Below are 24,150 nucleotides of genomic sequence, written 5' to 3'. Positions count from 1 at the left end.
ACTGCTCTATAAAACTCATTTTTGTAGCAATTTCTTGAGAACCTTGTTACTCTCAGGAGTCACCACCCTCAATTAACTGGGATCTTCCTAAATAAATTAGTTTGCTTTGATTTTATGGGCACAGTGGAGTCTGGAACAGTTGTGTTTCCCTATTTTCAGAGATATTTAAAGCTATGGAGACACCAAGGTGGTATACCATACATTTTTTTTCTCCTAACACTATTTCTGATCTCATTTATTTTCCTCCTCGGTTACCTTTTGCGTGATTTTCTCACTTATTTAATTTTTCCCATATTCAGTACAATTTTATTACCTACAGTCCCCATGTTGTACATTTGATCTCTGCACTTGCTCATCCTATACCTCTGCTACTTTGTATTTTCTGATCTATATCGTTCCATTTCCTATTCTGTCCTGTCCCCTCTCCAGCTCCCCTCTCTGCTGAGAGCCATTTCCATTGCTAAATAAAATTCTCTGCCTTCACCATCCGTCAAGTGTCCACACGACCTCATTCTTCTTGGATGCTGGACAAGAGCTTGGGACCCAGGCGACGAGGGAAGGGGCCAACTGAGCTGATAACACACTACTGTTCACGGACAGTGGAGCCAAGAGAGCATTGTAACACAGCCTTTGGGGCTTCGGGGTTGCAGGCATCCCCACCAGGGTGCCACCTCAAGCCGAGTAAACAGAGCTTGCTCCTGCTGGGGCCCTGAGCGCCCAAAAATGTCCTGTACTGCACCTGGAGCAGCCGACTGGGTCCCGCACTCGCTGGCTCATGCCTGGTCTGGCTGTGCATGAAGCCTTCTCCTGTTTCGACTCCCAGAGCGGCTGGCTGGGTCCTGCACTCGCTCGTTCACATGCTCCCTCCTGTAAGGGGTCGAACGTGGTGGGCTGAGTAAACGTTTGCCCCTGTCTTTGCTCCTGTCGTGACTCCAAAGAAGGGGCCGAGAAAAATCCTGCATCATTTCCTATTTTTAATTAATTAGTAACCTTTATACTGTTTTCCATAATGGCTGTTGCACTGTACATTCCCGCCAACAGCGTATCAAAGTTCTCTTTTTCTCGTGCCCTCACAAACGTTTGTTATCTTTTGACTCTGATCATAGCCATCCTGATGGACATGGGGTAGTATCTCACCGTGGCTTTGGTTTGCATGCCCCTGTGATTAATGATGTTGAGCACCTTTTCATGTACCTTTTGGTCATTTTTATGTCTTCTTGGGAGACATAACTATTCAGATTTTAGCCCATTTTTAAATCTATTTTTGTTTTTCTACTATTGAGTTTTGTAAGTATTTTATACATTTTGTATATTAACCCCTTATCAGATACATGATTTTCAAATACGTTTTCCCTATCTCTAGGCTGCCCTTCTATTTTGTGCATTGTTTCTTCTGCTGTACAGAAGCTTTTTAGTTTGATGGAGTCCCATTTGTTTATTTTTGTTTTCATGGCCTGAGCTTTTGGTGTGATACCCAACAAATCATTGCCAAGGTCAATGTCCAGGCACTTCTCCCTAATGTTCTCTTCCAGGGGTTTTATGGTTTCTGGTCTTATATTTTGGTCTTTTATCCATTTTGAGTTTATTTTTGTGTATGTTATCAGATAATAGTCTAATTTCATTCTTTTGTATATAAAAATCACCATTTATTGAAAAGACTATCATTTCCCCATCGTGTCCTCCTGGTACTCTTGTAAAAAATTGGTTTGCTTCGATTTTATAAGGACTATGAAGTTTGGAGCTATTGTGTTTCCCCGTTTTCAGAGATGCTGAGACATACAAAGCTATGGAGACATCAAGATGTTATAACATACATTTTTCCCCTAGTAACACTATTTCTGACTTTATTTATTTTACCTTACGTATTTCCCTACTGTTTAATTTTCTCATTTATTTTAATCTTATGGAAGTATCTATACACATTTTAATAAATAAAAAAACATTCTTTAAATAAATTTAATAAATTCTCAAATTCTTTTAGGAACAGGGTGGAAATATTCATATGTAAATTACTAAAATACAAAAAAAATACACCTGAGAAAACAAGCCAGATACGTTTATGCTAGAAACTTTCTGGAGGTTTTAAGAATTTATCTAGACAGGAAGGTGGGAGGAGGGACAGCATTGGAAAAATAGCTGATGCATGCTGAGCTTAACATCTAGGTGATGGGTTGATAGGTGCAGCAAATCACCATGGCACACGTTTACCTATGTAACAAACCTGCACATCCTGCACATGTACCCTGGAATTTAAAATAAAGCAAAATAAAATAATAATTAAAAAACCTTTAACATATTTGATAGGCTTCCCAGCAAGTCCTTAGAGACCTACAAAGAGACTTAGACTCCCACACAATGATAATGGGAGACTTTAACACCCCACTGTCAACATTAGACAGATCAATGAGACAGAAAATTAACAAGGATATCCAGGAACTGAACTCAGCTCTGCACCAAGCAGACCTAATAGACGTCTACAGAACTCTCCACCCCAAAATCAACAGAATATACATTCTTTTCAGCACCACACCACACCTATTCCAAAATTGACCACATAGTTGGAAGTAAAGCACTCCTCAGCAAATGTAAAAGAACAGAAATTATAACAAATTGTCTCTCAGACCACAGTGCAATCAAATTAGAACTCAGGATTAAGAAACACTCAAAACCGCTAAACTACATGGAAACTGAACAACTTGCTCCTGAACGACAACAGGGTACATAACGAAATGAAGGCAGAAATAAAGATGTTCTTTGAAACCAACGAGAACAAAGACTCAACATACCAGAATCTCTGGGACACATTCAAAGCAGTGTGTAGAGGGAAATTTATAGCACTAAATGCCCACAAGAGAAAATAGGAAAGATCTAAAATGGACACCCTAACATCACAATTAAAAGAACTAGAGAAGCAAGAGCAAACATATTCAGAAGCTAGCAGAAGGCAAGAAATAACTAAGATCAGAGCAGAAATGAAGGAAATAGAGACACATAAAACCCCGGGCGTGGTGGCTCACAGCTGTAATCCCAGCACTTTGAGAAGGCCAAGGCAGGTGGATCACTTGAGGTCAGGAGCTTGAGACCATCCTGGCCAACATGGTGAAACTCCATCTCTACTAAATATATAAAAATTAGCTGGGCGTGGTGGTGCACACCTGTAGTCCCAGCTACTCAGGAGGCTGAGGCACAAGAACTGCTTGAATCCAGTGAGGCAAGATCACACCACTGCACTTCAGCATAGGCGACAGAGCGAGACTCCATCTCAAAAAAAAAAAGGAACTGCCCAACACAGAGACCCTGTTCCCAGTGGGCTTTGCCTGAAGCTCTTCTAGCAGCGAGCTGGTGCAAGGGTGGAACCTGCTGTTGATCTGTTGATTAAGCCTATCTAGTGCTTTCTTTCTTAAAAGGATTAAGTTTTCCACTCTGCTATTATTTTTTAAGAAGGAAATTTTTCTATAACACTATAAATTCTTTCAGCAGATATTCATCAACAGCCTCTGTATAGCAAAGTATTTTTCAGCAGAAAGAAGTTAGTTTGACAGATAAGCATGCTGCATAATTAAAGGATTAGCATAGTTTCTCCTGAAATTAGGAGGGAAAAACTTTTGTGCAGACTTGTTTATGATAACATTATTTGTTGTATTTTGCAAGGAATAACTCTCAAGCCATGACATAGTGTCAGTTTTAATATTTGAGCCTCAGAGATGAGCGGAAAATGACATTTACACAATGTGACCAGTGGCACATACCTGAATTGTTTCCAGCTACTGAAATCCAGACATTCTCCCTTTCATGAGTGAAGGTGAATGCTTCCACCCTCCCTCCCTCATTTGTTTCCCTGTGGAGGGAAAAAGCTTCCTGTTCCATTATGTTCTGGAAGCAACCTGAGTTTTGGACAGACTGAGTGGTTGCTCGGATTGTGTGATTAAATCTCCCTGACCGAGGCCACGGTGACAGGGCAGTGGATTGGGGAAACACTGATTGGAAGGGTTTTGGAGGACAGAGGACCTTGGTAGAGGACCTTGGTAAAGGACCGTGCAGGACAGCAGTTTTATCTCACTGTCAAAGCCTGTTTTGCTCCTTCCAGCCCTCTTTGCTTTCTTTTATGCAGTTGTTTTCTCGTTTCTACAGAAGCAGAGATCATCTGGCTGGAGCATTCTGGGCAGTCGCTTCGTGGAGAGCTTTGGTACGGGGACCATGCTTGTCTTCAGCAGAGGCTCTGAGAGAGCCAGACTTCTGTGTGTCTGTGCTGCAGGATGGCATTCGCCTCTCAGAGAGCCTAGGTTAACTCTTCAAGTCCCTGAAGCAGTCCAGAAGAGGCTCAGCCAGACTTGGCACCCACATTGGACCCCAAAGTCCCAAAACTCTGCACCATTATGCTGTCTCCTAAAGGTGAGATTTGCAGCTGGGTTTTGAAAGATAGCGGGATAATTTTAGGCTCAGATTAAAGAGGGGGATATTGCAGGGGGAGAAACAAAACATTAGCCAGACGGTGGAAGCAGGAAAGAGACATCTTGAGAAGAAAAGGGAGATGTTGCAGGAAGCCCAAATGGGGCCTGAGAGGGGTGGCAGCAGGTACTCTGTGCCTGGAGTCACTCCCCCTTGGTGCTTCTGTGATTTCTGTACCTCTGCGTTGGACAGTGACCTGCGGGCTGGCAGCCTCCCACCTCATCACGGGCTTCAATGTCTCTCTGTTATGCTTCAGGGCTTCCTCCGGAGCCCTAAAGAGCAAGGGGTATGTGTGCAGGAGCGTCCCTGAAGTACAGGGGGCTTCCCATCCCTGGAGGCCACCCCAGCCAAGAGAAATGAGAGCTGGAGGACAAACACTCCAGCCTCCCTTCCTTCAGGGGGCAACCCTGAGGTGCTTTCTACATGGTTCCTCTGACAGGTGAGCCCAGGTGCCCACAGCAGTAGCCGGTGTGATAACACGTCTTCTCTGTCTACCTCTCCTGGCTCCCTCTCTCCTGCCTCCTGGGCTCACTTCCCAAAGAAACCACCTGCACCCAAGTCCTTGCCTCAGGCTCTGCTTTTCAGGAAACCCAATTAAGGAAGGGACTTTCAAAGGTTTCCTTGGAAATGTGGACTTGATTGAATAGAATACGATTCAAAACACCCAAAACAGAACCTTGTGGAATACATATTAGCTGTCTAGTTGACCAATTCTTGCCACAGGGAAGTCTGGCAACTCTGTCTTACAAAAACTGTCATCGTATAATCTTAGCAGGAACAGTCTCATTTGTGCATTGACCTTGAAAACGTTCGGAAGGAAGGCCTGTGGACCCAGGAACATTCTGCAATTCATGGTCTCTTACATAAATTAACTTTCTTCTCTTCAGTGAGTAAAGATGTTGAATAGGTACATGAGCCCTGAAATGTCTCACACTATCCAGAGAATAAAATGTATCAATGATGCAATTAACTTGTTGGTATGAGTGAATACAAATCGCTACTTAAGAATTTATTCTTCAATTCTGCAATTTTCGCAATTCTTCTCTAAATCTATAATCTTTACTAAGTAAAAAAAGGTGAACTATGTAAAAAAAAAAAAAAAAAAAAAAAGAACAACAAGAAGAGGTTGGGCATGGTAGCTCACGTCTGTAATCCCAGTGCTTTGGGAGGCTGAGGTGGGAGGATCGCTTGAGACTAGGAGTTCAAGGTTACAGTGAGCTGTGATCATGCCACTATACTCTAGCCTGGGCAACTGAGCAAGATCCTATCTCTAAAACAAAATAAAAAATAATTTAATTTGCTAGTGCATAATCAAGCAACCCTCTGCAGACAAAAGTTTACATGTCCAATGTTCAAATATGCTTACAAATTCATGAATACAAGACAAGCAGCCTCAAGAGAAAAATCAGTGAAGGATATGAAGAACAGTGCATGGGAGAGCAAGCCTCAATGATCAAGATGAGAAGATGCTCAAAAGGGAAAAGCAGTCCACAAAAGCAAAGAGATGACCCTCCCTATCTGCCACACTGGCCAAAAATAGAGGTCGAAATATTTGTAGCATTATGTCTAGAGCAAAACGTGATATAAAGTGAAAAGTGGTATAAATGAAGGTCAGTTGTTGATTTAAAATTTGACACATCCATATCCTATATGTTTATGCTGTGATCAGAAAAGTATGAATTTTAGCTGGTTAACTTGGAAGGATTCCCACAATATATTGCATAAATAATGTCTAATGTAATCCTATTTTTGTATCAAAAAATCGAGGTGGGTGTGAATTCGTGCTTATTCACTTCTGAAGCCAGAATATCTGGGTTTGGTCCTGGATCTAGCTCTTATTGACTGTGGGACTTTGGGAACTTAATGTAACCTCTCTGTGTTGCTGATCTTTATACTTGTATATTAAATGGGGGACAATAGCAGTATCTACTTTAGGGTTGATATGAGGATTAACTCGGCTACAATGGTGCCTGGAATATAATGTGCTCAATAAGTGTGGCTGTTACGATAGTTTGTGTAGTTGCAGTAATGTCTATAATTGCATAAGATTTATGAGAATGGAGAAAAATACCAAAGGGTGCAGCATTGGTTGTTAGCATGAGTTACTTGGTGTCAAGTGGAGGAGGGAAGTGCTTGAATAGGGATCAAGGTGGGAGAGAAAAGGATGAGGGGTAACAGGGATAAAATATACATGGGGTAAAAAAGAACCTTTAACCATATCATGCTGGCCTCTGCAATAGATAACCTGTAAGGAAAAGACAAGGATGGAGAGGGAACCAATGATATAGAGAAAAGAAGACCTTTCAAATTAAAAAGAAATGGGCAAGACCAAGCGGTAGTGTCTAAGGATTCATATGTGAGTGATAAGATGTCAAAGAAACACACAAAAAGATATAAAAGTCCCAGGCTGGGCATGGTGGCTCACGCCTGTAATCCTAGCACTTTGGGAGGCTGAGGCAGGCCGATCAACTGAGGTCGGGAGTTTGAGACCAGCCTGATCAACATGGAGAAACCCCGTCTCTACTAAAAAGACAAAATTAGCCAGTCGTGGTGGTGCATGCCTGTAATCCCAGCTACTTGGGAGCCTGAGGCAGGAGAATCGCTTGAGCCCTGGAGGCGGAGGTTGCCGTGAGCACTCCAGCCTGGGCAACAAGAGCAAAACTTCATCTCAAAAAAAAGAAAAAAAAAAAAAAAGTCCCAGTAGTAATTATTTTTTGAAGGAGAGAGGGATAGTGTCTGGGATGGGGCATAAAACACGGATATCTGGGGTGGCTGCACAATTTTGTTTCTTGATCTGCATGGTAGTTATAATAATTGATCAAGATTTCCATTTTTGGTATAGTTTTTTGCATTTGTAGTGTGTTTTATTGTACAATAAAAGGCTAAAACATCCTAGTAAATATAATCTCTGTGCATTTATGAAAAGTTATATGTGTATAAGAACAAATACACAAGTCAAAACAGCAACTAGCTAGTGAGTATATAAAATCACCCCTAGAAGCTAAAGAGAATGTTCCGATATGAGGTTGAGGGCTATCCCTCTCCAAATCTATGGGGCCTGAAGGCGCTGGGCTAGGCCGGTTTCCTACCTAACTTTGTCCAGACAGATGAAGGCAGGAAGGATTAGTTTTGATCATGCCTGCTAGGTGTATGAGTCACATTCTACCTGGTAATTATTTTTGACATTTGACAGTGCTAGGCACAACCTTTTGCAGCTCTGAAATCTTGGCAGGCCATTTATTTTTGAAGCTTCATATTTTCCTTTTCACAGGATATACTTATTTGGGTACCTTGTTCAAATTAAGGTAGAGATTTTTGAAGAGTCACAAACCCGGAGGAAAACGTAGAGTTTCAGGAAAGAACTCATCACTTAGCAACAAAAACAACAACAACAACAACAAAAGTGTGACCTTTAATTGAAAAATACCAGCCCCTGGCCACAGAACTAGGCTTACAATTTTTCAGAGCAGGCACCAGGTGAATCTTTGTTCCCAAATATTTTCCCTACCTGCCTGTGCCACAATGCTGAAATTCTATTCTTAGACAGATAACTCCTTTGACTAGTGAGTTTAAAAATGCAAATTTCCCAAGGAGAAGTAGCCCCGTTAAGACTGTTATGAGACAGTCATACTATGGTGAAAAGAATGCATAAAGAAAGGATCCTGAATTAAAGAGAAAAGCAAAGGACAGTTGTAAAGGACATAGAATTGCTGGGAAGAAAAATGCCTGGAGCTTTTCCAAATCAGGCAATAAAAAGGCACTGAGCATCTGCAAGACACATATGACGATTTTATCAATCAGCTTCTTTTGGTTTAAATTGACAGAAACCCCAACTCAACTAAGCATAAGAAAAAAAAGGGTAATCTATTGGCTCATATAATTTAAAAGTGTGACTTTTAAATTAGATGGAGGTTCAGGCATGGCTTGATCCAGGTGTCAAGCAATACTTTCAAAACTTTGTCTTCTTTGTTTTCCTGCTTTCAGGAGGCCCTCTGCTCCTGTCTTCTCCCAAATATAGTATAAGTTTTTTTCTTTACACTGATCACTAAAGTAAAAATTGTGGGATAAGCTGTGATTGGCCATGCACTTGTCCCTGAGTCAGTCGAGGTGGCTTCCAGATACAAGGCTCTGGTGGGCCATGCGGGAGTTATTTGCTTCGTCCCGGAACCAGAGGTGGGTCAGCTTCACTGACACACTTGCACCAAGGAAATGGGCATGGTGTTGCCAGAAAAGAGGGAAGTGGGTATTGGAGCTTCACATAGCACATGTCCTGCCCAGCAGCCTCTGTGAGTTCCAACCCAGAGTGGCTGTGAAATCAAGTTGCTGGATCACAGCCAGCATCAAAGGATTATTCTAGAAGAGAATTTAATAGAAGATACCTGAGTGTGTCACATTCAGTAAGAGTCAGTTTTGTGAAACCTTTGTTTGAGTTATACAGGTGCATATGTATCTACAAATGTAAATATGTGTGCATATTTGTATACATGTATGTATAAATGTGTGGATAAATATGAATTTTTGACCATGGTTCATGGAAAAAAAGGTGTAAACATGTGAAAATATGTGCATATTTATATACATACATATTTGGACTTATAGGTATAAATATGTGTGCATATTTATATACATGTATGTATAAATGTGTGGATAAGTATGAATTTTTGACCAAGAATCATGGTCACACTGCTCCCCAGGGATGCTCCTCCTCTGGAATCTTGGATCTCCGGCCCAGCAGCATGAATAGTGTCCATTGTGTTCATAGCCTGCCCCTCCCAGCCTCTCTCCCTCTGCTCACCTGCTCACGTGGCCTGAGAGGACTTCTCTCCTGCTGTCATCCGCTCCCTCCTTAAGATCTGGCTCACATGGCACTTTCTCTGTGAATACTTCCCTTTCTGATCCCCTAAGCCTTGCTGGAGTAACCAAGCTCCTCTCCAAGTCGTTGGAGAGGCTGACCCTTGCCCTGCTCATTGGCCCACACTACCTACTATGTGCGGGTTCTGATGTGCGTATATGGGAAAGGGTCAGAACTCACTGTTCAATACAGTCACCACTCGCCTTGGGTGGCCATCAAGCACTTGAAATGTGGCCCATCCAAACTGAGATGCTCTGTAAGGGTTGAACTTGCAGTGCATTTTGAAGACAAATTAAAAAATGTAAAATATCTCAATAACTTTTGTACTTGTTACATATGGATAAGGTAGTATTTTTGGATATATGGAGTTAAATAAGATATATAATCAAGATTACTTTTCCATCTTTCTTTTTGTCTCTTTTTAAATGTGGTTGCTAGAAAATTTAAAATTATACTCATGGCTCATGTTACATTTGTACAAAACAGTGCTGGGGAAGAGTAGAGCAGACAAAGGCTGGGCCCTGGAGACAAGATGTTGGGTAAATTCCTGAGCACCCTCATTTGCACAGTTGAGAGAATAAGAGCCTGCAGTGTGGGGTATTGGTGCATATTAATGGGATAATTAATAGCACATGGGGAGCCTGTCACAAACGGAGCTGCTGCTTCTATTATGAACTGTGAGGCCTCATCTCCTACTTGATTAGATCTCTGTCAGTTTTACTTTTGTAGAATCGAACAGGCTGCCTGGCTCGCAGCAAGAACTCAATAAATGCCTCATGAATGAATGAATGAATGAATGAATGAATGAAACAATATTAGAAATGAGAAAATTTCCCCAAAGACAAAATTTACCTTCTTGATGATTTTGATCAAGGACAAGCCTACTAGAGGTTGTAAATAATTTATGATTTGCCTGAAGAAAAGTTATTGGCTGGAAACCATGGCAACCAGTTGATTCACGTCAATTCTTCTAACTTCCAACCTGCCTCACTTCTTGCCGGTGGGCCTGGAGGTTGTCCTAATCTCCCATCTGAATGACCATTTAAGCAATTTCAATTCTTACCTCATTCTTATTTGCCTTTTTCTCTTTTGCTTAAACTTTTGTTAAATAGCCACATGTTTTTCAGTTTTACACTTGATATGTGTAACAAATACCATGTGGCAATTACATGCACTTTGCACAGTAACTTTATGTGGTTTCCCCAAGAGCTATTACAGATACTTATATAGATATTTATGTATAAATCACACACACATACTTTTTCTTCTCTAAGGGCATTTGATGTAGTAGATCCAGAAATGAAATTTTGAAATTACAAATCCCCATTGGAGGTTGGGGTAAAGCAAAGACAGGCCCTGTAGAGGGAAAAGATGTTATAAACATTAGGGTAAGGAAAAAAACTCCCTTCACACCACAAAATGCTTGAGCCCTGTAGAAACTAGCAAGTGGTTCCCAGGAGAGAAGGGCCTTCAGAGATGTCTTGCCCTCTTTACTCCCTGCCTGTTCCCTTCTGCCCTGAGATTTTGGCTACGGGCATTGACATCACTGTACAGGGATGAGATTCCTCTGCACACGACAAGGTGGGGTGTGGAGCTGCCATCGCTATCTCTGAGGTGACACACCGTGACCCTTGGACAATTTCCTTAACTCCTTTCAGCCTCTGTTAATTCATCTGTAAAATGAGGATACAGCACTCACCTCAAAAGATTTTTAGGAAGATGAAATGTAATAATATATTTGAAAAGGGTATCAAGTATGAGATACTTTAAAAATGTAGGTAGAATGATGCATGTGAATCTGGGAGCTGTCAAGGAAGCTGAAGGCCTGATGGAGACAGGGTGTGAGGAGAGGGTTTCTGTGTTGACTGAACCCAACGCTCCATCTCACAAGATCGGGTTTGAGTCATGAACAATTGGAAAGTCCCCTCAGTGGAAACTCTAGCTGATGCAGAATGATGCTCTTGAGACAAATAACAGACTATCAAACAAAACAAAATTCAGGTTCAGGAGCCACTAAGCACTCGTGATCACCAGGAGCCACTGAAGGATTCCGAGCAGGGGAATGTCATGATCAAACTGATGTCTCGGATTGATTGGATGCAATGATATAGGATGAATTGGAAGTAGGTAGACAAGAGAAAGAACTGCTATTGTCAGGTGTTAGTGGAAAGAGCAAACTAAAGACTTGGTATCAGGCAGACTTAGTTTCAGGTCTTGACTTGGAGACTTGCAGCAGTGTGATCCCAGGAAGGTTACGTAGCTTCTCTCAGCCTTGGTTTTCCTATTTATAACGTGCGGATGATAATAGTATCTACCTCAAAGGATTGTTCAAAGAGATTCTGCAATGAATGTAAAGTTCCTAGCACAGGCTCTGGCACACATAAATGACTGGTTAAGTAGTATTATTACAGGTAGGAAGGCCAGTCAGGAGGTTTATTCCAATAAACTAGAAGGCAAGTAATAAGGCTTAGATAAGAAACCAAAAAGGCAACTATGAGAAGCATGAATAAAATCCTCTCTTCCCTTCATTGCCTAGATCAGGAGTCAGTAAACTATGGCCAGTGGGTCAAATTCAGCCTGTAGCCTCTTTAGTACAGCCCACAAGCCAAGTATCATTTTCCTGTGTTTAAAGTGTTGTATAAAGCAAACAAACCAAAAGATGCAACAGAGATCATTCATGGCCCACAAGACCTCAAATATTTACTATTGGGCACTTTACAGAAAACATTTGTTGACCTGTGTTCTAGAGCAAAGGATTAAACATCTGAGCAAAGGCTGTATCCATGGAAAGCATGCCCTTTTTTTTCTTCTTTGAGACAAGGTCTCACTCTGTCGCCCAGACTGGAGAGCAGTGGCACGACCTCGGCTCACTGCAACCTCTGCCTCCCAGGCTCAAGTGATTTTCCTGCCTCAGCCTCCCAAGTAGCTGGGATTACAGGCATGTGCCACTACTGTCCGGCTAATTTTTGTATTATTAGTAGAGACAGGGTTTCACCATATTGGCCAGGCTGGTCTTGAACTCCTGACCTCAAATGATTCACCCACCTCAGCCTCCCAAAGTTCTGGGATTACAGGCGTGAGCCACCATGCCTGTCCCCATGGAAAACATGCATTATACAAAGATATTCACACACAGAGGGTCCAGTTGGTCACTTTTCTGTCAGCTCAGGGGGCCAGCAAACCTTTTTTATATGTTGGGAGCAGCTGCTTCCCTTGGAGGCTTCACCCTCTGCATGTTTTCTTTTCTTTTTTTTTTTTGAGATGGACTCTGGCTCTGTCACCCAGGCTGGAGTTCAGTGGTGTGATCTTGGCTCACTGCAACCTCCATCTCCCAGGTTCAAGCAATTCTCCTGCCTCAGCCTCCCGAGTAGCTGGGACTACAGGTGTGTGTCACCACGACAGGCTAATTTTTGTATTTTTAATACAGATGGGGATTCACCATGTTGATCAGGCTAGTCTCAAACTCTTGACCTCAAATGATCTGCTCACCTTGGCCTCCCAGAGTGCTGGGATTACAGGCATGAGCACGACACCCAGCCCTCTGAGTGTTTTCTTAAACGCCATTGGCTCTCAGGGCCTGGGCTCTCAGGGCCTGGGCTCTCGGTGCCTCTATTATTTTCTCAAGTCTCTGGCTTTTACTTGCTGCAAAAGAATATTGTGGGAATCTCCAATGTCTGCAAGGGCCTTGTGGGTGTGTGTAAAAGGCATCTTTAGTATTTGTATAATATTTTGGAAAAAAGATCTTCATGTCTTGGAAACTTACAGAAAGTTTTCTCTGTTTTCATTGAGAAAATTGAGACTCTAAATTCAAGCATCATCATCATACCTTAATAAATAAAAGGATATTTTCTCAAATGTTTTTAAAGCTAAGGCAGCAAAAAGGGAGTTCCTAGTACATCAGTCATGTCATTGTGTGACAAATCTGGGGTTTATCTGAGGCAAAACAGTTTGCTGGCCCAGAATTTTTGAAGAAACCAGATATTTAAGCTACAATTGCACAATACATGACCTAATGGAAATGTGAGAATATTTTAGTGAAAAAAAAAATAAAAAGCAGCAACAAAGATCCAACCAAATGAGATCCATATGGGATGGATGGATTTGACAATAAGGAACAAACTTCAGAAATAATAGTTTCCCTCATAGTACTGCATCTCACTGTAGCTTTAAAAACATTTGAGAAAATATCCTTTTATTTATTAAAGTATGATGATGATGCTTGAATTTAGAGTCTCAATTTTCTCAAGGAAAACAGTTGTTCTCCTCAAACTTGTTTTGACACTCAGAGAATAAACCCCTCCCCTCCCCTCCCCTCCCCTCCCCTTCCCTCCCCTCCCCTCCCCTTCCTTTCCCTTCCCTTCCCTTAAATCTGTTGGAGAAAGCATTTTACAAGAAAATGAGTCTCTGATCTCAGGTTTCATTTGATCTCTCATGGCTAGGATGATTTATTCCTAGATGGGTAGGTCCCAAAAGCTCATTTTTAGCAGGTTTTGAAGTCTCATATCCTGTGAAGAGAAAATAGTGGGGAGGAAGGGAGAAAAAACAACAACAAACAAAAGAACGATCCTGGAAAAATTGATATAGGCCACATTACTCTGAAGTCCATGCTTCAGAAGGACTCTGAAGTCTTTCCTTCTTTCCTTCCTTCCTCCCTCCCTCCCTCCCAACCTTCCTTCCTTCCACACATGCATTTAAATGCTTACAATCCTTCCTTCCTTCCTTCCTTCCTTCCTTCCTTCCTTCCTTCCTTCCATCCTTCTTTCCTTCCTTCCTTCCTTCCTTCCTTCCTTCCTTCCTTCCTTCCTTCCTTCCTTCCTTCCACAGATGCATTTTGAATGCTTACAGCGTACCAGAAAATGTGCTAGGACATTTATGAAGGGTACAATCTTGTGGAAAAAAGTAAATAAACAAATGGTTAGGAATTGAGGCAATTTCTGTGAAGGAAAAGACAGCATTTTGTGATTGAGAAGAACAGGAGGTATCTCTGTCCCCCACTTTAGAAAGAGAGAGTAAGGAAGTGTAGGATTTGACATGTTAGCAGAGACTAGAGGACATCTTAGGTCAGGTTCTGCAGAAGCAGACCCTGAGATGGGGATTCCTGGGTGAGTCATTTATTAAGGACATGTTGCTGAGGGGGTAGGCACTAGGACAAGGGCCTAGAGCACAAAATTGAAAGAAATACTCACTCTCAGGTCCATGCAAGAGCTGCGTTGTTGGCACGTGGGAGTGAGAAGTGAGGACCTCCTTACATTTTGATCCCCAGGTGCCACCTTCACCTCTCCCAGACTTTGGTCCTTATTCACAAAGTGAAAGCTTGAGAAGTATGAAAAAGGTACAATGAGTAGACAAAGGCCTCCATCTGCTCTGATTCCATCTTCTACTCCTAGCCTGGTGACAATTATGACTACTTTCTTATTCAACCTTCCATGAAGCTTAATATGTGAAAACTAGAAAACACTGCTAAAAGAAATAAAAGAAGAATGAATAAATGGAAAGACATCCTATCATGGATTGGAAGACTCAATATTGTTAAGATGTCAATGTTACCCAAAGTGATCTATGGATTCAATGCAATCCCTGTCAAAATCCCAATGCCATTTTTTTCTGAAATAGAAAAATCCATCCTAAAGTTAATATGGAATCTCAAGGAACTTTGAATAGCCAAAACAATCTTTCAAAAAAGAGTGAAGTTGAAGGCCTCATACTTCCTGATTTTGAAACTTACTACAAAGATACAGTAATCAAAACAATATGGTACTGGCATAAAGACATACACATCAACCAATGGAATAGAATAGAATAGAGATCTTAGAAATACAGTTATGTGGCTGGGCATGGTGCCTCACACCTGTAATCCCAGCACTTTGGGAGGCTGAGGTGGGGGGGATCACCTGAAATCAGGAGTTCGAGACCAGCCTGGCCAACATTGCAAAACCCCATCTTTACTAAGAATACAAAAGTTAGCTGGGTGTGGTGGCATGTGCCTGTAATCCCAGCTACTCAGGAGGCTGAGGCAGGAGAATCACTTGAACCTGGGAGGCAGAGGTTGCAGTGAGCCGAGATCTCATGACTGCACTCCAGCCTGGGCAACAGAGTGAGACTCTGTCTCAAAAAAAAAAAAAAAAGAAAGAAAGAAATACAGTTATGCACCACGTATGATATTTTGGTCAATGACTGACTGCATATACGACAGTGGTCTCATAAAATTATAATGGAGCTGAAAAACTCCTATTGCTTAGTGACATCATAGCCATCCTAAAGTTGTAGTGTAAGGCATTACTCACGTGTTTATGGTGATGCTGGTATAGACAAACCTACTCTGTTGTCACTCTTATAAAAGTCTACCACATACAACTATATACACTACATAATACTTAAAAAATGATGTTACTGGTTTATGTTTTTACTATGTTTTTTATTTTTATTTTAGAGTGTACTCCCACTTAATAAAAAAAGTTAACTGTGAAACAGCCTCAGGCAGGCCCTTCAGGAGGTGTTCCAGCAGAAGGGATTGTTACCACAGGAGATGACAGCTCCAGGCGTGTTACTGCCCCCGAAGGCCTTCCAGTGGGACAAGATGTGGAGGTGGAAGACAGTGATATTGGTGATCCTGACCCTGTGGAGGCCTCAGCTAACGTGTATGTGTATTAGTCCATTTTCATGCTGCTGATAAAGATATACCCGAGACTGGGCAACTTACAAAAGAAAGGGGTTTAAGGGACTTACAGTTTCACATGGCTGGGGAGGCCTCACAAGCATAGTGGAAGGTGAAAGGCACCTCTCACATGGTGGGAGACAAGAGAAGAGAGCTTGTGCGGGGAGACTCTCGTTTTTAAAACCATCAGATCTCGTGAGACTCACTCACTATCACCAGAACAGCACAGGAAAGACCTGCCCCCATGATTCAATTGCCTTCCACTGGGTTCCTCCAACAACACATGAGAATTCAAAATGAGATTTGGATGGGGACACAGCCATGCCATATCAATATGTTCATGTCTTAGTTTTTAACTAAAAAGTTTAAAAAGTAAAAAAGAAATAAAAAATAGAAAAAAGCTTATAGAATAAAAACATAAAGAAAAAATATTTTTGTACAGCTGAACAATGTGTATTCTAATCTAAGTGGTTTTTTTTTTCTTTTTTATGTGACTGAGTCTCACTTGGTTGCCCAGGCTGGAGTGCAGTGGCATGATCTTGGCTCACTGCAACCTCCACCTCCCGGGTTCAAGCAATTGTCCTGTCTCAGCCTCCCAAGTAGCTGGGACTACAGATGCCTGCCACCATGCCCAGCTAATTTTTGTATTTTTGGTAGAGATGGGGTTTCACTATATTGGTCAGGCTGGTCTTGAACTCCTGACCTCAGGGGATCCACCTGCCTCGGCCTCCCAAAGTGCTGGAATTACAGGCGTGAGCCACCTCGCCCGGCCTTATTGATTCAAAAATATAAAAATATTAAAAGTTTATAAAGTAAAAAAGTTACAGTAAGCTAAAATTACTTTGTTATTGAATAAAGCAAAATGTTTGTATCGATGTAGTGTAGCCTAAGTGTACAGTATTTATAAAGTGTACGGTAGTGCACAGTAGCAGCCCAGGCCTTCATATTCACACCCCATTCACTCACTGACTAATTCACAGCAACTTCCAGTCCTCCAAGCTCCGTGCATGGTAAGTCCCTTATATAGGTGCACCACTTTTTATCTTTTAAACTGTACTTTTATTGTACCTTTTCTATGTTTAGATGTGTCTAGATGCACAAAGTATTTACCATTGTGCTATAGTTGCCTACAGTATTCAGTACAGCAACATGCCATATGAGTTTGTAGCCCCGGAGCAATAGGCTACACCATCTAGCATAGGTGTGCAGTAGGCTATACCATATAGGTTTGTGTAAGTGCACTCTGTGATGTTTGCATGATGAAATCACCATGTTTCTCAGATGATATGTCCATCATTATGTGATGCATGACTGTAAATCCTTGCATGTATGGTCAAATGATTTTTGACAAGTGTCAAAACCATTCAGTGGGGGAAAGGACAGACTTTTCCACAAATGGTACTGGGAAAATTAAATGTCTGCATCTGAAAGAGTGCAGTTGGACTCTTACCTTACACAATATACAGAAATTAACTCAAAGTGGATCAAATACTTAATTATTAGAGCTAAAACTATGAAACTCTTAGGAGAAAACAGGGATAAAGCTTCACAACATAGGATTTGTCAGCGATTTCCTAGATACACCACCAAAGACACAGGAAAAAAAAAAAAAAGAAAAAATAGACAAATTAGGCTTTATCAAAATGGAAAACTTTTCTGGAACAAAGGATACTATGCCAGAATGGGAGAAAATATTTTCAAACTATATATTTGGTATGGGGTTAATATCCAGAATATATAAAGAGCTCTCAGAACTCAATGACAGAAAAAAAAATTTTAAACTCAGCAAAGAACATGAATAGGCATCTCTCCTAAGAAAATACACAGATGGCCAAGAAGCACATGAAAGGATGCTCACCATCATTGGTGATTAGGGAAATGAGAAACAAAACCACAGTGAGATACCACTTCACACCCACTAGGGTGGTTATTATTTTTTTAAAAACCCAGAAAATAACCTCAATATTGGTGAGGATGTGAAGAAGGTGGACTCATTTAATTTTTTTTTTTCTTTGAGATGGAGCCTTGCTCTGTCGCCCAGGCTGGAGTGCAGTGGTGTGATCTCGGCTCACTGCAGCCTCCACCTCCCAGGTTCCAGCTATTCTCCTGCCTCAGCCTCCTGAGTAGCTGGGATTACAGGCACCTGCAACCACACCTGGCTAATTTTTGTATTTTTAGTAGAGACAAGGTTTTATCATGTTGGCCAGGCTGGTCTGGAACTCCTGACCTCAAGTGATCCGCCTGCCTCGGTCTCCCAAAGTGCTAGGATTACAGGTGTGAGCCACTGTGCCTGGCCTAATTTAATTTTTGGAGGAACTTCTGTACTGTTTTCCACAGCAGCTATACCATATTTCGCATTCCCTTGTGCACTGATGATGGGAATGTAAATTTTTTCCTCAAAAAATTAAACATAGAATTAATTACCGTATGATCCAGCAATACCCACTTCTGGGCCTATGCCTAAAAGAAATGAAAGCAGGCACTCAAACAGGTATTTGTATACCAATGTTCATAGCAACATTATTCACAGTAGCCAAAAGATGGACTCTGAGGAGGGCCACCCTAGCATCCTCTGGCCCTCTAACCAGCCCACTGAGTCTCAAATGTGCCCTCTGCCTCCCCAAATGGGACCAGTGGGGAACACAGTACCCATGGCAGTACCCATGGCAAGTGCCCATCAGTACCAGTTGTTAAGTAGTTTGAATATCACACCTGATATCAAGATGTTTTTTTGAGGTGGTAGCAACAGATACTTAATTGAAGGGAGGGAGTGGGGTCAAAGGACAAAATCAACAATGACTTTTGGGTTTGGCTCAAACAGCTTGGCAGATGGCAGTGCCATTTTATGTGTTGGCAAACTCTGAGGAAGAACAGGCTTCCTGGGGAGCAGGAGAAGTCATGAGTTCAGTTGGGACATGTTAAGTTTCAGATGCAGAGGAGACTCCAAATGACCTGTAAAAGGCTGCTGGACTTACGAGTTTGGAGGTCAGAGGAGGGTTTTGAGCTGAATATTAATACTGGGGAATTGTTACCACCTAGAGGGTATTTAGAGCCATAGGGATAGAGGTGGTCACTTCAGGTTGAGAGTAGAAAGAATAGAAGAACCAGGGTCTGGGACTGAGCAGCCCACAGGAGCTCCAGTGTTTAGAGATCAGGCACAGGAAGGTAAGCGCACCAAAGAAATCCAGATGCAGGCCCCAGGGAGGCAGGACATAAGCCAGGAGAGAATCCTCTCCCAGAAGCCAGGAGAGAAACGTGTTTCTCAAGAAGGAATACTTAGTTGCATTGAATGCTGCTGAGAATAGGGTTTAAAGGGTATATAGGCTTTGAAAGCTTTAGATTTTTTTTCATAATTTAAAAGATTCTGACGCCTCAAAAATTTTCATTATGGAAAGGAAACCTGGAGCTCTTGCTAGCTAATATGATCAAAAGGCATAGCCCACTTATTGTGGGCCAATGATTGGCCCAAGAGAGTGACTCAGGAGATGCGGATCAACAAATGAATAAAATTGGTTTACCAAGAAAAAATGATTCTGATACCCTTGAGAAAGCCAAATAGCTCTGACCAGTTTCCCTTGGAGCTAAATACTCATAGTTGCCATGTAAAACATGAATATGTTAGAGAACTAAGGTAACCTATTGGCAGAATGTGCTGGTTATGTAAACAGCTCCTTCATCTCAACCTCTGCCAAACAAGTGAGACCTCATGCCAAAATGTTTTCAATATTTAAAAACGTGTTTTTTAAAAAAAAATATTTTAAGTATTATAAGGGTTGCTCTATGCAGAGCTGAAGTGTGGGGTTGCCTTTTCAAGCATTTTCTCTGTAGATACAAATACATCCTCAAGCTAACATTTCACTGTGGTGTTTTCTTTGCTTAAAATTTTCCATTAAAGAATGGAAAATTGACAGAGAAAAAAGTGTTCAAGGAGATTTTTCTTGTAAAGGGATAAGCCAAATACAGTTTCTACTCTTACTGTCAAATGTACAGGATCTCCAAAAGTTTACATATATTTATACATACACTTACTACATTAATAATGCAAATGCTTGCTTAAATGACGAATCATTGCTGCATTTCCGCATGTGTTTGGGAATATCTGGCCAAAGGACACTAGTCACGTTGTGATAGAATGGCACAAGAGTCTGTGTTGGCCTTGGGACCCTGTTGGGTTCAGCCTGATTTTAGATAGGACTTGGAGATTCATTCCCTTCTTTAATTCTATTGCCATGTGACATATGTGACATGTCTGGAGATGGTTATATGTGATCTGTGGGAAGATGAAGAATGATTGCAGTTTGCAATGTATAAGGACTCATGTAAATAGCATTAACTCAGAAATCAAAACAGAACAATAACTTGAAATTATCACACGGCGTTAGACTATTAGTGAAAAATGACTTATGTCATAGGGAATGGTCTCAAGACATTTTAAAATTTCCAGCTTTTACATCAAATTTAATTCCATGAGATGCAAAACTTTGCGATCTAGTAGAAAACAATATACAAAAAGAAAATCAAGGATTACAATGATCTTTCTGTTGGAATGTGTTAGGGCTTGCCATGCGTCATTCAAAAGGAGCTAATAAGAAAATGATCCATTCAATTTGAGGAATGAGGACAGGCCATAAACAGGAAAAGAAATCCTGAGGTCAAAAGTGAGGATGTGTGAAGCAGGTGGGAGAGTGGCTCCAGATGGATGGGGAAGAATGGATAGGCACCCATGCTTGGCCTAGGTGTTAAGAAGAGAAGGGTTTTTTATTTGAAACTGACAGCGGAGCATGGAATAGGGATTCCTGGGGTAAAGGATATGGAAAGGACTAGGTAGATTTTAATTGACAATTATCTTTCAAATGTGTGGTATCTGGGAGGCATCAATAAGTCAAGACATAGTTTACCAGCACTGAGTATTGTATTTTAAAAAAGGTGCTAAACTGGCAGTTAAAAATGGCTTTTAAAGGTTCCCTAGGGTTCCATTGTGGTCTTGAGTGTGGGGGGGTTCCTATCGGTGGACCTTTGGATGTTTCCAATGTTTTTAGCTGTAAAAACCATGTTGTGATGAACATTGCTTTGTTCTTACACATACACTACCTTGGACCTGTGGGTTCACCTTCAGGTAAATCTCTAGAGGGTGGATGGCTGGAATTAAGAGTACCATTGGCCTCCTGTAGTCTCGCGTTTTTCGTCACAGAGTCAATTAACTGCAGATGGAAAATATTTGGAAAAGTACTGGAGCAGAGGACTTCCTTTTTCTTTTAAAACTGGAATCTTAACTTGTAAAAATCACTATTGAGTGTCAAAGTTTTAAAAGCAGAACTCATTTTGTGTAATGAATACAAGAGAAGTCTAACTGTATAGTTTTTTTTTTTTTTTTAAATGAAGAAAAACTTTGCTTAAGGGCTGCATACTTTTATTAGAGTAAATATGGATGATTCCACTCCTTTGGAGTAAAACTAGTGCTTAATGGTTACCAATTGTATTTAGCTTCTGGCTGGGATTTGAAAAAATGAAAACCTACATAAAATAGGTGTAAGTTCCCAGACTATTCAGGTAAATATGCACACATGCATACACACAAACACTGGTTCACACACACACGGGTACACAATACATGCACATACACAAATAAAAATAGAAAATAGGCTGGGCGCGGAGGCTCACGCCTGTAATCCCAGCACTTTGTGAGGCCGAGGTGGGCGGATCACGAGGTCAAGAGATCGAGACCATCCTGGCCAACGTGGAGAAACCCTGTCTCTACTAAAAATACCAAAATTAGCTGGGCGTGGTGGCATGTGTCTATAGTCCCAGCTACTTGGGAGGCTGAGGCAGGAGAATCGCTTGAACCCAGGAGGTGGAGCCTGCAGTGAGCCAAGATGGCGCCGCTGTACTCCAGCCTGGCAACAGAGTGAGACTCTGTCTAAAAAAAAAAAGAAAAGAAAAGAAAAAAATATTACAAGTAAAAAACAGTGTAACAACAATTTGTGTAGCATTTACATTGGTATTATTAGATGTTATAAGTAATCAGCAGATGATTTAAAGTATATTGGGGGATGTGCATAGGCTATATGCAAATACTATGCCATTTTATATGCTTGAGCTCAGCATCTGTGGATTTCAATATCCAAGGGCATCCTGGAACCAATCCCCCCAGGATACCAAGGGAGGACTGTGTTCAGATGTGTGTAATTGGTATGACATTTATATTTTATACACATTATTAGATTATCTTCCAGAAATGTCATACTGATGACACTCCTATCAGCAGTAAATGAGAGCTTAAAGGACAAGAGTTTGTTGATTTATGTATACCTTATCTGGTATGAGTTTTTAATACAGTAAAGTTATAAAATCATTATTATATTTATCCTGCAAATGTTTCACTGTGTTGGTTTTTGGCTTTTAATATTTTTGATTTTTACAAGTTTCAACTCTTTCAAATCTGTTAATTCAAAACATTTTGTCATTTTTTCTGTTGTTTTTCAGTTACAAAGTCTTTCTCCTCACAAGACACTTAAGCCACTGACTTATTGGTTCATTCCTCAGACATTTATTGAACACCAACAAAATGCTGGGTACCGTTCTTGGCACTGTGGGTGTGTCAAGTGAACAACAACAAAAATTCCTACCTTCAAGAAGCTCATATTTTAGTGGAATAACTAGAATAAGTACTTTGAGGCATCTCAAATCCTTTTTATTTGCATTTTTCCTAGTTTTAAAAGCTTTATCTATCCAGCATTTATTTTGGTAAATCATATAAGAAAACAAGCCAAATTGACTTTTCCCCCAGGTTGCTAACCGACTGTTATGACATTTATTAAATATTCCCTTCATTCCCCATTTGATTTGTGATGCTCACTTTATTACATATTTTACTGAGAAAATGACCCTATTTTAACCTTCAACATATAATAACACAAAGCAGGGTTACTATTAAATTGTGAAATACTATTGCTGTTCCATCCAAATGCCAGAAGTTTTGAATTATAAATGTTTATTGTGTCATCCACTGCTATTTTATTGTATTCCAGGGATACTATTATTCTTCTTAGAGAACAGCCCAATTTTGTCATAAACATCGATAGTCAGTTAGGATTTGCGTCAGATAACTACTTCAAGATAGTTTCTTGGAGTACCGTTCCACAAGTGAGAGACCTGCCCATACCTTAATAGTATAGCACACCCTTTTCCCCCTAAGGATGTAGGCAGCCATATCTCTTATATATTCAGCATTATTCTTGAATCAACAGTTAAATTATTTTTATTAATTGGTAGGATTACTAAACTAGTAATGATAATACTTTTTCCGGTCAATCTTACGATCTGTCTGTGTTGACTGATATTCTGTTTTGCATTCATTTATTCTATCATCCATCCTTCCCTTACTTCCCAGAAGAATTTAAAGCTGTCTTGACATATTACCATAGTTTTTTGAATTGTAGTTTGTATTCATTTGCATCAGAATAACTCCAGGTGCTCTTCCAAAATGCAGAGTTTTGAGTCCCACTATGAACCCACTAAATTGAAATCTCTACTGAGTGGGGCCTGGGCACCCGTATTTTTAACAGCAGCACCACCCCTTCTTCATAATTCTGATGCAGCCTAAAGTTAGAAAACAACTAGAGAATATTGGGATGCTGGAGTGTAGAAACTTGATCTTTCCACCAAGCAATTAATCTATAGGGAACACAGCAGTTGTACTAATTCTGTGGCCACTTTTTCAACCCACTTGCTGTTTTTTATTACTGGGAGTCATGCAAAAAATGTTGCCCACACTCAAATGTTATTACAGAGCTTTAGAAATTCCTTCACCCCAATCCAATGATTTTTCTCTATGAAAAGAAATAATGTAGGGAAGGAAGCCATCTGAAGAGCAACACATCTATTTCTCAAGACAAGTTTTGGAGGAAATTGTCAGATCTTTTCAAAAGCAACGCTTTTGCCCTAAAAGCAAAGGATGAAAACTTGTATGTTTTGTTTTGAGATGGAGTCTTTCTCTGTCACTCAGGCTGGAGTGCAGTGGCGCGATCTTGGCTCACCGCAACCTCTGCCTCGTGGGCTCAAGCGATTCTCATGCCTCAACCTCCCGAGTAGCTGAGATTACAGGAGCCTGCAACCACGCCTGAGTAATTGTTTGTAGTTTTAGTAGAGATGGGGTTTCAGCATGTTGGCCAAGCTGGTTTTGAACTCCAGGCCT

This window comes from Symphalangus syndactylus, chromosome 3 (assembly GCF_028878055.3).
Source record: "Symphalangus syndactylus isolate Jambi chromosome 3, NHGRI_mSymSyn1-v2.1_pri, whole genome shotgun sequence".
NCBI lineage: Eukaryota > Metazoa > Chordata > Mammalia > Primates > Hylobatidae > Symphalangus > Symphalangus syndactylus.
The sequence above is the reverse complement of the archived record's forward strand: the minus strand, read 5'-3'. Positions refer to the sequence as shown.